Raw genomic sequence first — 15,040 nt, 5'->3', positions numbered from 1 at the left:
TCTTTTCTTTTCTTTTCTTTTCTTTTCTTTACTTTTCTATCCCCCTTCTTTTTCTCTTCCACAGGAACAGGAAATTATCTGAGTTTCTGCGAGTCTCCATTACCGACTTAGTACTGGGTTGTGTAATTTTTCTTGGCATTTCTTGGGTGTTAGAGAACAGCCTGGAGCTATTTCACAATCAGCACCATCTAAAATATATATATAAAAAAATTGACTGTAGAAATACATTGACATTCACAAATCAATCATAGCTAGCCCTTAATCCTAAAGCTCTCTCTGATTCTGCAGGATGACATGCTGCATCTGTCTGGGGCTGGGGTGTCTTTGTTGCCTTCATTCTCTGGTATTTCTGCCTCTCTTTATGGACACCTGAAACTTCTCAAAAGAAGAGCCATGAGAGTTCCTCAAGGGACCCAACACCAACATCCCTCTTTTTGGGGAATGATGTCACGTGCCTGGCTTTGAAAAAACTCCATTGTTTCAGATATCTGGTTTTGAAGTGGAGGTTCATGACTCCTAGAAGTTCTTGCTGTTATTATAATTACAACAGTAGTCCCTCCTTCTTTCCCTATATTTGAACGACAGTCTTTTCCCTATATTCAAATCTCATCTACTCTTCCCTGAACAGATTTGGATGAAAGGGCTGAGTGCTGAGTGTGACAGTGCACAGGCCAGTGCTGAGGCAGATGTTTCTGGATATATCCCCAGCTGGGTTCTTTAATCTTCACAGTGTGCCCTAAATGCCATGGATGCAAAAGAGGACTGCAAGGTTTGCCATCTGCTGGTCTGTCAATATCTCAAGGACGCCAGAAAGAAGAAAAGAGAAAACTATTAAGAAAATGTAGTTTTTATGCATTAAAATGTACTCACTTTACATTACAGATTGAAACAAAAGTAATTTTTGATGAACGTTTTGAAAAAACTGAAGATTAAATATTGAAATTTCTGATTCTTCCTAACAGAATTATTGTTGCTGTCTACTTTGTTCTTCCAAAACAAGCTACAGAGCTAAGGCTAGTGAGAGCTTTCTCTTTAGGGTGTAAGGCTATCATTTTGGGAAATAAAGCCCCAGGGCAATTAATGGGGCATTTAAATAAAGCTCTTTGGGTCCTGAGAGCATTCCAGCATGGGCAGGGAGCTATGGTAAGCATTGCAGGTAATTCATACCTGAAAGAATTCATAGGGGAGGCAGAAAAACTTATTTATCTGAACAGCAGAAGTCCTAATCCTAAAATAAAAGAAGGAAACTATGCAAACAGGATTTGGCTGTAAAAAAAAAAAAATCACATGCCTTGGGTGTGTTGTGGGGTTTGTCCCATGGTCTATCTGTGCTACAAGGCAGTGTAATGCCCAGATTATGGCACGCATTCAGAGGCCTTTTCAGCTACTCAAATGTCCTCAGTGCTGTAACATTAAGACAAATGCACAGACATCTCTCTCACACTGTTCCATGTCGTTTAGGTGAAGCTAATCCTTTTAGAGCCAAGATTGCAAAGAGCTTCCAACCAAAAGCCTAATATAGATATCAAAATTTCATTCCATTTTTATACAGAGCCTGGTGCAATGAGATCCTAAGCCATGACTGGGCTTCTTTAGCAAGATGATGAATGATCTTTAGCAATATGATGAACAGATCTTCCGTTTTGTGCCAAGAGTGGTGTGGGGCCAAAAGAAAATGGCAGAACACGAGAAATAAAATGTCTATGGAGAAAGAGGAGGAATCCAGGGAGTGCCTAGTCTTTGCATTGTGGTGATTGAATTTCTACTGATGTCAGTGGTTTTGAATGAAACGGTGGTCAATATAAAAATTAAAGATGGAAATGATTATTTTTAAGTGCTAGACGGCTAAGCTGCAAGATGATTTCTCTTACAAGCCTCTATGTTTATACATTTCTGAAACCATGAAGGAAAGTTTGCCTGTCAAATATGAACTTTACAAGCTTGGCACTAGTGCTTATGAAGTCTTGACTCCACATCTGCAGGTTGTCTTGCTACTTGAGTGGACCCCCTTCTGGGAGTGGAGATGTATTGCACTGGACCATGTGAAAATAAGAATATTTAGTGGAGAGTGACCAAGATATACTGAGCTATCTTAAACTCTCAGTTCCACATGCAGCATCCTCTCTGCTGAAAATTCAGGACTATACATTTATTTGTTTTGTATCTTTGGTGTGTAAGTGGCTGACATTATTCTCTTTATAATTTAATATATATATATAAATTAATTAAAATTATAAATTTAAAATCTGAATCACACATTTTGCCTCTCCTATTTTTCTCCTATCTCAGCTCACCTACACTCCAGGAACATACTGATCCCATAGAGATTAAGGTCAAGAAGAAAAACTAGCTCAGCAGTTTATGACTGTCTTTATATAAGGAACTTCAACATTTTTGACTAGCTAAGGAACTTCAACATTTTTGCCTAGCAGTTTTCATGTTAGCCCAAAGACATGAGGTCGAAGCTTTTCAGACCTTTAAGATTAAATTGCATGCCCCGGGGAGAAAGCAGATGAGATCTCTGATTCTTGTCAGTGTAAGCTGAAGAAAATTCCTTTCTAATCCCAAATATAACACAATTGCAGTCTGAGCAGATAAGTAAGACAACCTGTAGGTTTTATCTGCTAGTGTTCCTTCATCATATTCCTTTTTCTATATGCAGCTATGACTCAAGGCTTTGGAGCGTGGGGAAGCCCAATACAAAGCCCAATACAGCAGGACCCAGGTCCACATCTGGGCCACTTTAACAAGTGGTCCAGCCCTGAAACCTGAAGATCTGATTTTGGCCACTGCTCTAGTGTAGCCCTGGGAATGCCAAACCAGGCCGAGGATGCCCAGGCTGGGCACAGAGAAGGGGTCTGTAACAGAGAGAGCCCTGGCCACATGGAGGAGAAGCAATGGGTGAGCATGCTGGCCCTCCAGCCCTCATCTCTTCCCACTGGAGTTTTTCAGAGCAAATTAGCTACCTCCTCTGGAGCAGCGTCTGATCCAATGTTAAAAACTACTAGGATGAGATGCCACCAGAGATGCCCTTGGGCACCTGGATCAGGCACAGGACTGGCTGATCTCTGTTCACCGGGGCTGCTGGACTCCAGGGTCATTTGGAGCTGCAGCTGGGGACAAGGCTGAGTGCCCTAGGGTATCTCTAAATGTTACTTTCTTCATCTGGGGAGCTGGTTTGTGCACTTGGTAATGAATTTGCTTCTCCCTTTCCAGGCAGTTTCAAAGTATAAATAGCCTCATGTACATAAGCTCAGCTCTCAAACCGTAAGTCTTTTCCAGCATGAGTAAACCTGTACCGTCTTTCTCCCCAGAGTATCATAAATCTTTTATATGGTATGTCATATCTCTTTGAGGAGCTGGATAAATTCAAAACATTGTTGTGACCTTCTCGTTCTTCTTGTATTCCCACATCCTTCTCAGTGCATAAGCACAGGGAAAGAATGAATTTCTCTGCAGCAGTTTTAGTGATGCGGTGTACTGGAGCAGATTCCCTTTGCTACCTCTCTTTCTTATTTCCCTTCGTATTTATCCAAGGGTTATGGTAGCCTTTAGTCATAGCATTGCAATGGGACAGCTACCTTCAACAACGTGCCTGTCGAGACTGTTATCACGACTCTGTCTCCCAGTCTGTGGCTACTATCTGTGTCCCCACATCCTATGTTCAGGCTAGATGGTGACCGTCTCACCTTGAAACTCAGATCACTGTCTCCACAGTCTGCTATCCTACCATTTTTATGGTAATCTACAGTGAACACCATGAGCAAATATTTTATATTTCTAAATAATTGATAAACTATTAGTGCTGTCTCAGGGACTGGTCCCTGTGGACCAGGTTGGAATGGGCTCAGTGACAAATACATCTCTGTCAAGACATGACAAGATTCACAAGTCAGGCAGTTTTTAGCTATTTTAATGTGTGCTCTGTTATTTCTGAGTAAAATCATTTTAAACAGCATGTCATGTGCTCCTAAATCAAATGCCTTGTAGAAATTCAAATAGACTATATCAATGCACATGACCTTGTGAAATGTGCCTGAGACTCTCTCAAAGAAAGGTAATATTTAAAGCCCTGATTTTCTGCTATATGGGACAACATGAGTGCCATTTGATCAAGCATCTGATGTACAGCCTGAGGCACTCGTAGCTAATGGTGTGTGAAGCTAATGCTTTGCTCTTAAAACTTTGCTCTAACCCTGATTAAAGAGCAATATTAGTGCTTTGATGAATGACTGGAAGTAACTGGGTTTCTGAGTCGGCTGAAATTATCATTGCATGCCACAATTTGTATTTTAGAAGAGCAATAGATGAAACTAGGCCACTCATTTACAAATTAATTTGGGTTTTAAATCAAAGAAGGCTGAGCTGTAAACAAGACTGCTACATGTCTAGCCAGCTTTTCTCAGACATTGTCAATCATTTGTATTTAGGACTAGCTGGCATTTTTTCCACATTACCCCTAATGACCCCATAGCCAGAGAAAAAAATGGATGATTATTTAAAACCAGTCATTGCTCATTGTACCTATTTTCTTATGATTTCTATCTTTATTGCTAGCTTGTTCCCTAACAAGGTGCCAGCTTGGAGGCAACTGTGCTTATGCTGCAGTTCTTCAGGCATAAATGCCAACACACTTTAATAAAGTGTACAGTGGGTTTTGGTATAGATGAGTGAGCTGAATTCCACTCATATCACGCTGTCTCCCAGATACCTGCAGTCTGGACCATTACCCAATGTCAATTAAAATTCCAGTGAGACAGTGGGCTCTTATTCTTAGGGCTGTGACTGTAATAAATTATTGTATCTCTTTTGAAGGGGAGCTTTGGAATTAGAATAAGCTTTATCCTAAATAGATCAGAAGATTTTAGCTCAGAAGATATAAAACAGATGATGATGTGTCTTTATTTATTTATTTATCATTATTACCATTCCATTGTCATCTATATTTATCCCAGCCAGAATTTGCACAGAGACAATGTAAGTGAACTAAAATGAGACAAAGAAGAGTCAAACGGAAGGTAATACAATTGACCCTATTTATCATTGGCTTGCTTGTCTTTATCATGCTTTTGGTTTCTTTCTTACAACTGTTTCTTTAGGGCAGTATTTAATCAAGCACAGCAAAACATCGGGGTAGGCTTGACCACATTTCTCTTCATCTCAGAGATGGAGAAGCTCAGCTAAAAGACCTGTTGCTACAAATTGATTCATGCCTCTGTTTTCAGAGCAATTCTGCAATTTCTGCTTCATAGGTTACCCTCCCTCCTGCTCATATTCCAGGGTCAAAAAATCACAGAGCTGCTCTAAGAGGAATGCTGGGGTACATTTGCTGCTGCTCCCTCGGAGGCAGGATCCTGCTGTGGGGCACGCAGGCTGCCCAGACCAGGGGACAGAGTGGCAGGGAGCTGCTGGAGGAGATACAGGCACAGCTACCATGTGGTGCCCTCCGCACAGGCAGGGACAGCTCAGCCTGCTCAGTAGCCTGTAGCCATCAAGAGACTGGGAAACCACTGTGCAGTTACAGGAGACTGCTACGGGAAGAAGAAAGCCAGCAAAAGTTGGGGGATGGAATATAAGATTTATTATTATTATTATTATTATTTTTTCCTTTGTTTATCCAGTGCTATTAAAATAAATTGGCAGGTTAACTCGTTCTTTCAAAGATGCTTTTGAATAGTTAACAAAAGCTCCAGACTCTGCAGAAAGCATTTATCAACACCTTCACTAAGCAATTGTTTGCCCAACCTGCTGCTGGATTTCATTGCTGCATTCCTTGCAATCCCTCAGCAGTTTCAAAGCAAGGTTTTCCAAGAAGCCACCGAATTGCTGCAGGTGAAAACTGAGACTTCACAAGGAATTTGTTTGGCGGTGCCCCTGTGCCTACAGGCCATGCAGGGAATTTGGTCACCTAACGCTCCTGTGAGGTCTTTGGGAGACCCTGTGTTCAAGAGGAAGGCTCTGCCATTTGTCAACCTTATACCTTGGAGTGAAGACGAAACTCACCCACATCAGAGCCCATCATTTATCATCCCAGAGATATCGATGTGTCTACCTTGTAGTGAAATCATCAGAAACCAGAGAGGACTACAGAAGGCACCGACCGCACTGGTTCCCCAGATGGAACAAAAGAGATTAACTAGAGGAAGACTAATGCAACAGACAGCATATTTAGCAGTGTGAGCAAGCTCACCGAGCTCCCTCTGGCAGCCTGGCCTGCCCAGCTCTGGTGCTGGCTGATGGAAGCAGTGTGTCAGATGACGAATGTGGCAAAACATAGCAGTGTTTGCTCTGGGCTGTGTGTTTCCTGAGTGTGATTATATGTCTGTGGGAAACAGGTTCCTTCAGCCTTCCTGGCCAGCTATAGGAGAAGATGAATGGGATGTTGGTTCTAATTTGTACTACAAGGTTTCTGGTTCAAATGTCATCCCAGGTGGCTTGTAACTAAATATTGTTACCATTTGATTGGAGCTCTGTCTTTAATATCAATTAGCCAGTGAAAAAGGAGCTTGTGATTTTCCCTCCATCCTTTGAAGACAAATATCCACAACATGGCAACAAATTAGCCCCACAAAGCTTGCCTGTTGTTGTGGGAAGCCCCACATGAGGTACACAGGCTGGAATGAGCTTTTGAGAAAGGGGCTAACCATAATACCAGAATTATTGAGCATTGCTGTACTCTTTATGGTAGAGGACTTTCAGTTTCTTACTGATCTCATGTAGGATTGGTTCTCTTTAACTACTTGCTTCTAATTAAGAAAGGAAAATAAACCCATAGTTGTAAATAGGAACTGATGCATCATACAATGAAAAAGGAATCCTCCATCAGTACAAACTGTCACTGATTCAGGCTTAAGGAGAGCTACAGTCATCTGGAAGGCTTTCCCATGACTTTGGACAAGTGAAACCCACAAGCCTGTTGCAGCCCACAGTAATGATTAGAATACAAGAAGATTAGCTGTGGCCTCTTGGCAAAGACACCTGATTAAATTACTTGAAGTCAAAGTTCAAGGAACGGAGGTCAGTTGTAGATGAGAACACATGCAATTCCTCTTCTCTGGGTGCTTTCTCAGAGTTGTAACGAGGCCTCCTACTCAGAAAAAGACATCACAGCTTAATGTGGGTAATGAGATAATGCTGTAAAGAATAATTCCTGAAAGACTTACTCTTTTTTGCCTTGCCCTCTATAATTCTCATCTCCATAGCAGGAATGCTGTGATAAGAGATCTACCGCCTTGAACCAAATGCTGTGCAAATATTGTTTAAAAGAAATACAAGTAAAATAAGGAGCCTTCCCTCATAATGCTAATCCATCATTTTACCTTGTAAGTAGCGGGTGTTTCCTACATTCACCTTGGATAGGAGACCACCTTCACGACGCTGAGCTGAAAAGCTGAATACACTCCTGAGATGCAAGCATCAAAGACCACAGTGAAAGGTTTTGAGTATTTACTCATATGTTTCAGATTCATGCTGCAAACTGGAAGCTGGCAGAAGGGAAGAAAAAAAAAAAAAAAAAGTAACACAAACCACTTAGTAGCTGGTTGCAGCAAAACCCATCAAGGTTTATTTTTATCCTGTCCCAAACTTTCATTAGTCAGAGTCCCTAAAATCATTTTATACTCTGAAGAGAAATATAATTGTATAAACACAGGAAGAAACCTTTCCATTTATAACAGAGAAAATATGGCCTTTACTAAATGTTGACTTTTCTTTAGGTAGTCTATAATAAATTAGAGTTGATAACAAAAGTAACTGAAATCCAGTACAAAAAAGCAACTGGGTGGTCTGGAAATAAAAGAAAAGCAATATGGATTGACTTAAAATTTTCAGAGCCTCTGACAGAGCAGAAGATTTAGCTATATGACAATTTGACTTTTTTACCTCTCTGATTATTCAACATAGGATAGTAATAATGATCATGCTATCTCTGAAAGCTTTGATGTAGAGGAAGATTTGAGACATTCCAATGAACTCAGTGTCCCAGTGTTTATTAGGAATTCAAACATATTCTTGACCAGTTATAACACAGAAAGAAAAAAAGAATAGAAGTTTTCTGAAGACATACAGAAGATTTTACAGGTCAATAAATATTTGACTATCGATTTCCATTTTATATACTTAGTGGTTGATAAAAAATCACATAGACTACAATACTAAAAGAAACAGTGAAATATGTGGAGAGAGATGGAAGGGAAAAATAATTCATCCATGAGAGTTGAAACAGGGAGCTGATGCCAAGTACTTCTAAGAGGCTGGTCTTGCCAGGGATGTCAATGCTGCTGCTGCTGGGGGCAGTACACTGGGAAGACCCCAGGGCCATCAGAAGGGGCCTGAGCAGCTGCAGATGGGTGTGTACATAGTCCTTTGTTTCAATTTCAAGCTTGTTATCGAAGTAAAAAAAAAAAAAAAGAAAAACAGAAGTGTTCCCCCTTTTGATAAAATGTTTGATATATAACTCAGTGAGAGCTGTGGAAGAATGAATGTCTCCATATTCATTATTTATGGTAATCATAGCCTATTATTAGTGTTATTCAAAGAAGATAAAGTCATCTGGTAAGTGATGGGTTTAGTGTAGACATTTCTCTGGTGGAGCTGGATCCATAAAGATAAACAAAACCAAGCATTAGTCAGAGTCTGCAGACACTAACGAACAGGAATGATCTATACATGAATAAAATCATGGACACCCATCTGATTATTAAAATGAGAGAGATTCACAACATCAGTCTGTATTTTGTACGAAACTTTGAATTAGTTGATATATGTTCTTTTTGATCTACTGCATATTATGGACATGGACCAAACCCTACCAGATCTGAAGACTCCTGGGGGGAAACTTTCACTATTTGAACACAGGCTTCATGTAAACATTACAGCTGACCATGACACCTTGCTTACAACAGGGATGAAAACCTTAAGCTATTGGACTTCCCCAGAGGTGAAGAGGAAACTGAAATCCAGCTCAGACTGTAAAGGTCAGGTTCATCTCTAAAAATAAACAGCATGTTTATGTTTATGTTTCAAATGACGGCACTTCACAAAAATTGCCAAGGAATCAAGCAAGGTCATATGTCTAGTGTTTAAAACCCAGCATTTATTGACAAGTGTTGAAGGGCCAGCAAAGCTGGGGATACACCTGCAGGGAGGCATCTGACAATCCCATGTGCTTTTAAGCATCTTGCCTCTACATCTGAATATCAAAAGACAACACATTCTGCAGACATAGGAACAGCTGGAGATGACTCCAGCTCTGATAGTTTTCTCTGGCCCAGCTGCTCACTAAAAGACTCACATTTCCATATATTTGCATAGCATGTGGTCTGAACACTCCTGATGGTGTGGCTGCCCCTGCTGAAATCTCCCACTACTAGAAAGTCTTTCCATGAAGGCATGAGGACAAGTGCCTCCCTCCAGGTAGAGGGGAAGGATGGCTGAAACAGTGAGCAAGGCATGGCACCAGGTTCCTAGCTGATGTGGGCATAACATGCCTCATGGGCAATTTTGTTGGCAAGGCAAGATGTAAGCTTGCCCCTGCCTCCTGTGGCTTGGTCATCCAGGCTGGTGCAGTGAACGTCCCTTGCATCACTCTTTTTTTGTTTTGCAAAAGGAAACCAACTTTTCTACATTTACTGTGCATTAATGCTGCCATATGCAGAGAACAAGAGACCCATCTATTCTATCCAAAGTCATCAGGAATTAGCCCAGGAATAAAATACTGCTGGGATGTGTGATGAAAAACACAAGTGACACCACTGGCATCTGAAGGCAGAGGTTATTTTCACCTCATTGTGCAGGGATACTGGGAACTGAATTAGTAGGGCAAAAGTATAGGCCTTGGAAAATAAAAATAAAAAAATAAAATAATAATAATAAAAAAAAGCAAGACTGTTAAATAAATCCTAGTAATTTCAGTAATAAAATCAGCTAGAGTGTTAGGCAGATACTATCAGCTCCATTTTAAGGAAGCTTAACAGACCTGATAGTTTTTTTTAATCCCTTTATGTTTTATTTGAATGCTAAGTAAACATCTGAACTCTACAATGTATATAAGCTGTGTGAAAGATTAATGTGGAAAAAAACAGTCACATTTACATACATCTGGAAATAATTATTGTGCTGGGTATAGATATTGTCATAATTCCAGCCTCTGTGACACAGGAGGCATGGGAGCTCGTTAGCTTTTCCCCTTTAGAGAGACAGACTCAAAGCTTGCTTTCCAGCAGGAATGCAAATGGGTTTGTTCGTTTCTGCTCATTTATAATGTACTCGAGGACTCCTAGAAAACTTGTCAGTCTCTACCGTTACAATCAGACCTCTGTGACCGTGGCCTCTGAAAATATCTTATTCTGTATTTTGGGAAGTACATCCTGTCTCCTCTCTTGTGGCTTTCCTGTTCAGCCTTGCAGCCACTCCATCAGTCACCCCACCGTGCTGGCATCCTGCTGTCTGCCCTGCTGCCCTGGCTTGGAGCCTTTGCAGAAAGCTTCCTTTTGGACTGGGGCAATATTCATAGTGACTGGCTTAGTGACCTCAGTGCTCTAATTTGGACTTTCCTAGCAAGCTGTCCCACTGCTGTTTGCCCATGGGGTGCTGATGGGATAACGGTGGGAGCACCCTTGGTGAGTGTTGATGTGTGACACTGGCCTCAGGACTTGGGTGTTAGCACCCAGAGTACAACAGGCTTAGAGGAGGTAGAGTGCAAGCATCTATGCACTATGGGGAAAAAAGATTGGTTGCATTTGGGCTGGAACAAGTTGGCTTGGGACCACTCAACTGCAGGTTATTTTTGCATCAAACTAGGGGTGAAGTATGAGGGCATGGGGCAGCTGTAACTCTCCCGATACTCTAATACAGTGTAAGATTATGCTGAAGCAGATTTCAAAAATCAATAAGAAAACCAGTGCTGACATAGCGGGAGCAGCATATGGTCTCCGTGTTATCCAGTTATTCAAGCCTAAGTATACACTTGTGCACAAATAGCAGGCTAAATGAACACTTTATATTGATTATGCAGTTCGTGGTGTAGAACAAGATGCTTTGAAGAGTATGTTCTGTATTCATCGGCACTTGACATGACAAATCTCCTTCTTGTTTTCAAATACAGCAGTGGCAAGGACATGCTTTGAGCTCATTTACTCTCCTCAAGAACCAAAAGTAACTCTGGTGGAAGTTTCTTGATCCTGCATCAATATATCAAAAAGAACAGATGTGTCCATGCTCTTTCAGGAAGACACAAGAAAGTTTTCCCCTCAAGGCATCTGAAAACTCTGTTCAGATTTAAAATGAGCAGAATGATAGCTCATGAAATAAAATAAAACACCAGGAAAGACATATGAAGAGGTTAAGTGGCAGGGTCAGAAGTAAGATGAGAGCCAATGTATTGATTTCATGATAAGAAAATGATGGGTTTCACAGAAAGGATTAATTACTCTGAACTTCACAATCTTGAAAAATAAAGTCTTGACTTCTATCTCAGCTGCAAAATTCAGATATAAATTCATGCTCTCCCCTCCCTGTACCCCCCAAAATTGTTGTTTCTATTCTGGATTTTTATTTATCTTGTAATAGGGATGGAATGTAGCATTGAAATTTGGATCTTGATCCTGCAGAGCCGGGCCATATTGTATAAGATGAGATTGTGATATTTCGGCCTTGTATTCTGTGGTCAGGTTTTCTATTACAACCAAAAAATAGGATCTGATCCTGGTGTATGCTAGTTGCTAATACCCCACAAGGGAAAAGTGTGGTCATTTGATCATGTATGGGCAATCTCAAACATCTGTGCTGCAAATGGTACAGATGTTTGAGATTGCCCATACATGATTAAATGACCATCCCCACGCTGGCCTCACAGCTTGCTGTAGCTCACTACATTACATTTCACCTGGACATGCATACTGAAAATTTCATGTACCAATAAATCAAGCTTTTCATTTGGGAATCCTCATTATGCATATCTTACATGCTGTCATTTCCCCATTTTCTTTAGTCAGTTGTTCAAAACTGGGGAAAATAAATGCTCTGGATCAAAGAGAGTTTTTATTGCATCACGGACTAATTTGGCACTAATATGAGCCTAAACCGTATGACCCTATTCCATGACATGTACCAAACCTACTCCATTGCACTGTGTGAAGTCCAACACTTGCTGCTGCAGGCTGTGGAGCAGCTTTGGTGCATGTAAAACAGGCTTCTTTCAGAGGAAAGTGGACTGAAGGCTCTGGTCCAGATGTGCAACCCGTGCCCATTAGAGTCTCAACCAAATTTTGGTCCAGCCAGACATATACTGGGAATATTTGGCCCAGGGGAACAGTCTACATTAAAACCCTTGAACTTCATACATCACAGGTCCAGCTGCTTCCCTCTGCTGATCCATTGCTACTGGGCAAAATTGCTTGCTAAAGTAGATTTACCACTGAAGATTTTAAAATGTTATCTCTCCTGATTTTAGTGTATGTCCAGGCAAGCAATCTGATGCCAAATATCATAGAAGTGGACAGGCTGATTACCCTTGTCAAATGATAGCACATTCCAAAATTATTATTATTATGTTTTTCATGTGGCTGTGCTTCTGTGGCCAAACTCTTGCATACTGGGAGGCCAAGGTGGAGATCAACATAGGAGAAAACAACAGTTCCACACAGAAAGTGATCTGCATCCACATGCAGGGCAAAGAAAAGATTAAATGTTGTGCAAGAGGTAGAGTAGTGCAAAGGGAGATAGGATACAGAAATGAAATCATAAGACTTTTGTCTGTGGTATTCCTGAAAGTGGGCTCTTTAGTTTAGGTTACACTTCAAAGAGGTGATACACTTCAAATGGGTGATAAGGAAGGTCTTCTAATTTCCTTGAAGTCAGCAAAGCTTATGATCTGCCACTGCAACTGCCTGAGGATGCAGCTGCATGCATTTTCATCTGTGGACAAAAGCAAGACATGATTGTGTATCTTTCAGGCATTTACATAGGCAAAATTTAGGAAAACTTCTCCATCTGAGGACTATTCTAGGTGCTCTAATTATGTACATGCAACAAACAGCAGCAAAACAAATGAAATTCAGTTTCAAGCTGTAACTGGGGTCCAGGTTCAAGCTATAACCTTAGGGTCCAGGTTTGCTACTTCTGGTATAAACATGCCTTTGGACAACTTGTGGATGAGACCATAAATGGTAACTGTAAGGATAATTTCAAGCTTGTTAAACATCCCAACTTCATTTTTTCTCATGAACAAAGAATAAATTTACCAGGACTATAGATGGCCTGTCCAAGGACATCCCTGGTGGTCATTTAACTGCAGCATTCAAGTCAATTGTGTGCTTATTTCTTTAATAGGGGAAGATTTTGCATTAAATGCTCCTTCATAAAATAACTGTTCTTTTATAAAATATCTGTGTGTATTCATATAGATGGTGATCATTCATCTCCTTCAACAAGTGCATATGGTGGAGAAATAGCTGCTGAAGCTTTATTTCCTAAGTCTGAACTTTTCCATTTTAATTTTTAGGTTGAGAAAGGCTGGTAACAGCACCTTCTTCAACAAAAATTGCTCCTGGTAACAACATGCATCAGATGAATTATTTGCTAATCTCCTGAAAGAGCAAGGAGAACAAGGGGAACATGTTGGAGCCACAGGGAGAAGTGACACGAGGGCTAGGATTTCACCACTAGAGAGTGTAATTCTACTGTGCAACTTGACCTTTTCTGCTCCGAGAGAAATGGATTCAAGGTGGGGAACTTAGAAATGTGCAGCAGTTTGAACAGCATTGCCTGAAGTCTTTTCTCTGGGTCTCTTACCAAAAGGCACATTAAGGAAGTACTGTGTCCTTGGAAGATTAATGCATTGCTTCCTCTGTGCATTGCTTAGCATGAGTTTCAGGAAGCATTTTGCAAAGTAAGATGTATGTAAACTGGAATAAAAGCTTATATTGAGCTTATCCTTGAGACAGATGTTTACACATTCAAATTTAAATTTCAAGCATTTTATTAAAAGAAGTGAGCTGAAAAGAATTTATATGTATTTTTTAATTTTGTTTTCAACTCTGTATGTTCTATCACTGTGCATTTTCCTTGGGCCGATGCTACAATTTTTAATTTAAAGATTGTTGTTTGAAAATTCTGCCTTGGTTTCTGCTGGCCTGTCTCCAAATCTGCACTACCAAAGCCACTGCTTTGCCATGGTGTACCTATAAGCAAAACAGACATCTAATTTTTAGAGAAATTGGGAAAATGAATCTCTCACATGCATGAGATGCCACTTTTGTTTAAGGAGATGAGGTTTGTATGGGAATTCTTCACTTGACCTCTGCTGTCTGCCCATGGTGGCATCCACACACAGCTTTATGCCTCTTTCATTGGTCGCACACTCAGACCTGTCATATCTCACTTGTTATGCTTGAGACTTCTTTGTCTTGCTGCAGCCCACTTCTTCACCAGCCCAGTCTTCACCAAATTGTGCATGTGGTCATGCCACTAGCAACAGTCTGGAAATTTACGTCTTAGTCCTGAAGCTAGTGAAACAAATTCATTTCTAATGTAACGGTGTTGATTTTAATTGTGTGTACTATGACCAAGTCTTTCTCTGTTGAAATTTTTAAAATTTGCAGTGAATTGAGGTATATGTAACCCAGAACATCCATTGATATTTAAAAAGTTTTGCTCCCTTCTTCTTTAATAATGAAGCTGACATAAACTTGCATACAGTAAATGTAGCAATTATCTGTTATAGCATGTTCCAAAGGACATGCTGTTCCATGACTGGCCATTAAAATAACAAACCAATTATGTGCAAATTCATGTATCATTTAGGCAACACAAAGCATTTAAGAAAGAATGGATATTAGAAGTGAATTTTGTATAGTTTCCATGGTGATTGTACTGAAAGCAATAACAATAGGCTTAACTATGTTTTCGTTCATAATATCTTTAAAAGCACTTGTTTGGTTTAGACTTGCTATGTTTACTCTATAATTTGTCCCAAACTACTGATTATTATAAAATGTAGCTAAATTGACATGGCTGTATTGTTTAAACATTTCATCAGAGC

General features: G+C 40.3%; 1 long non-coding RNA gene across 1 annotated transcript in view; it reads left to right on the top strand.

Annotated features, from left to right (window-relative positions):
* Window positions 1-13,984, top strand: part of LOC118167233 — a 35,456-nt gene extending 21,472 nt beyond the window's left edge. The window contains exon 3 of the long non-coding RNA XR_004751036.1: window positions 13,502-13,984. This is a non-coding gene — a long non-coding RNA (uncharacterized LOC118167233). The remainder of the gene's footprint in view (window positions 1-13,501) is intronic.
* The last annotated feature ends 1,056 nt before the right edge of the window (window positions 13,985-15,040 follow it).

Source organism: Oxyura jamaicensis, chromosome 4 (assembly GCF_011077185.1).
Source record: "Oxyura jamaicensis isolate SHBP4307 breed ruddy duck chromosome 4, BPBGC_Ojam_1.0, whole genome shotgun sequence".
In the NCBI taxonomy this organism is placed as follows: Eukaryota; Metazoa; Chordata; class Aves; order Anseriformes; family Anatidae; genus Oxyura; species Oxyura jamaicensis.
This window is presented reverse-complemented; position numbering and strand designations above follow the sequence as displayed.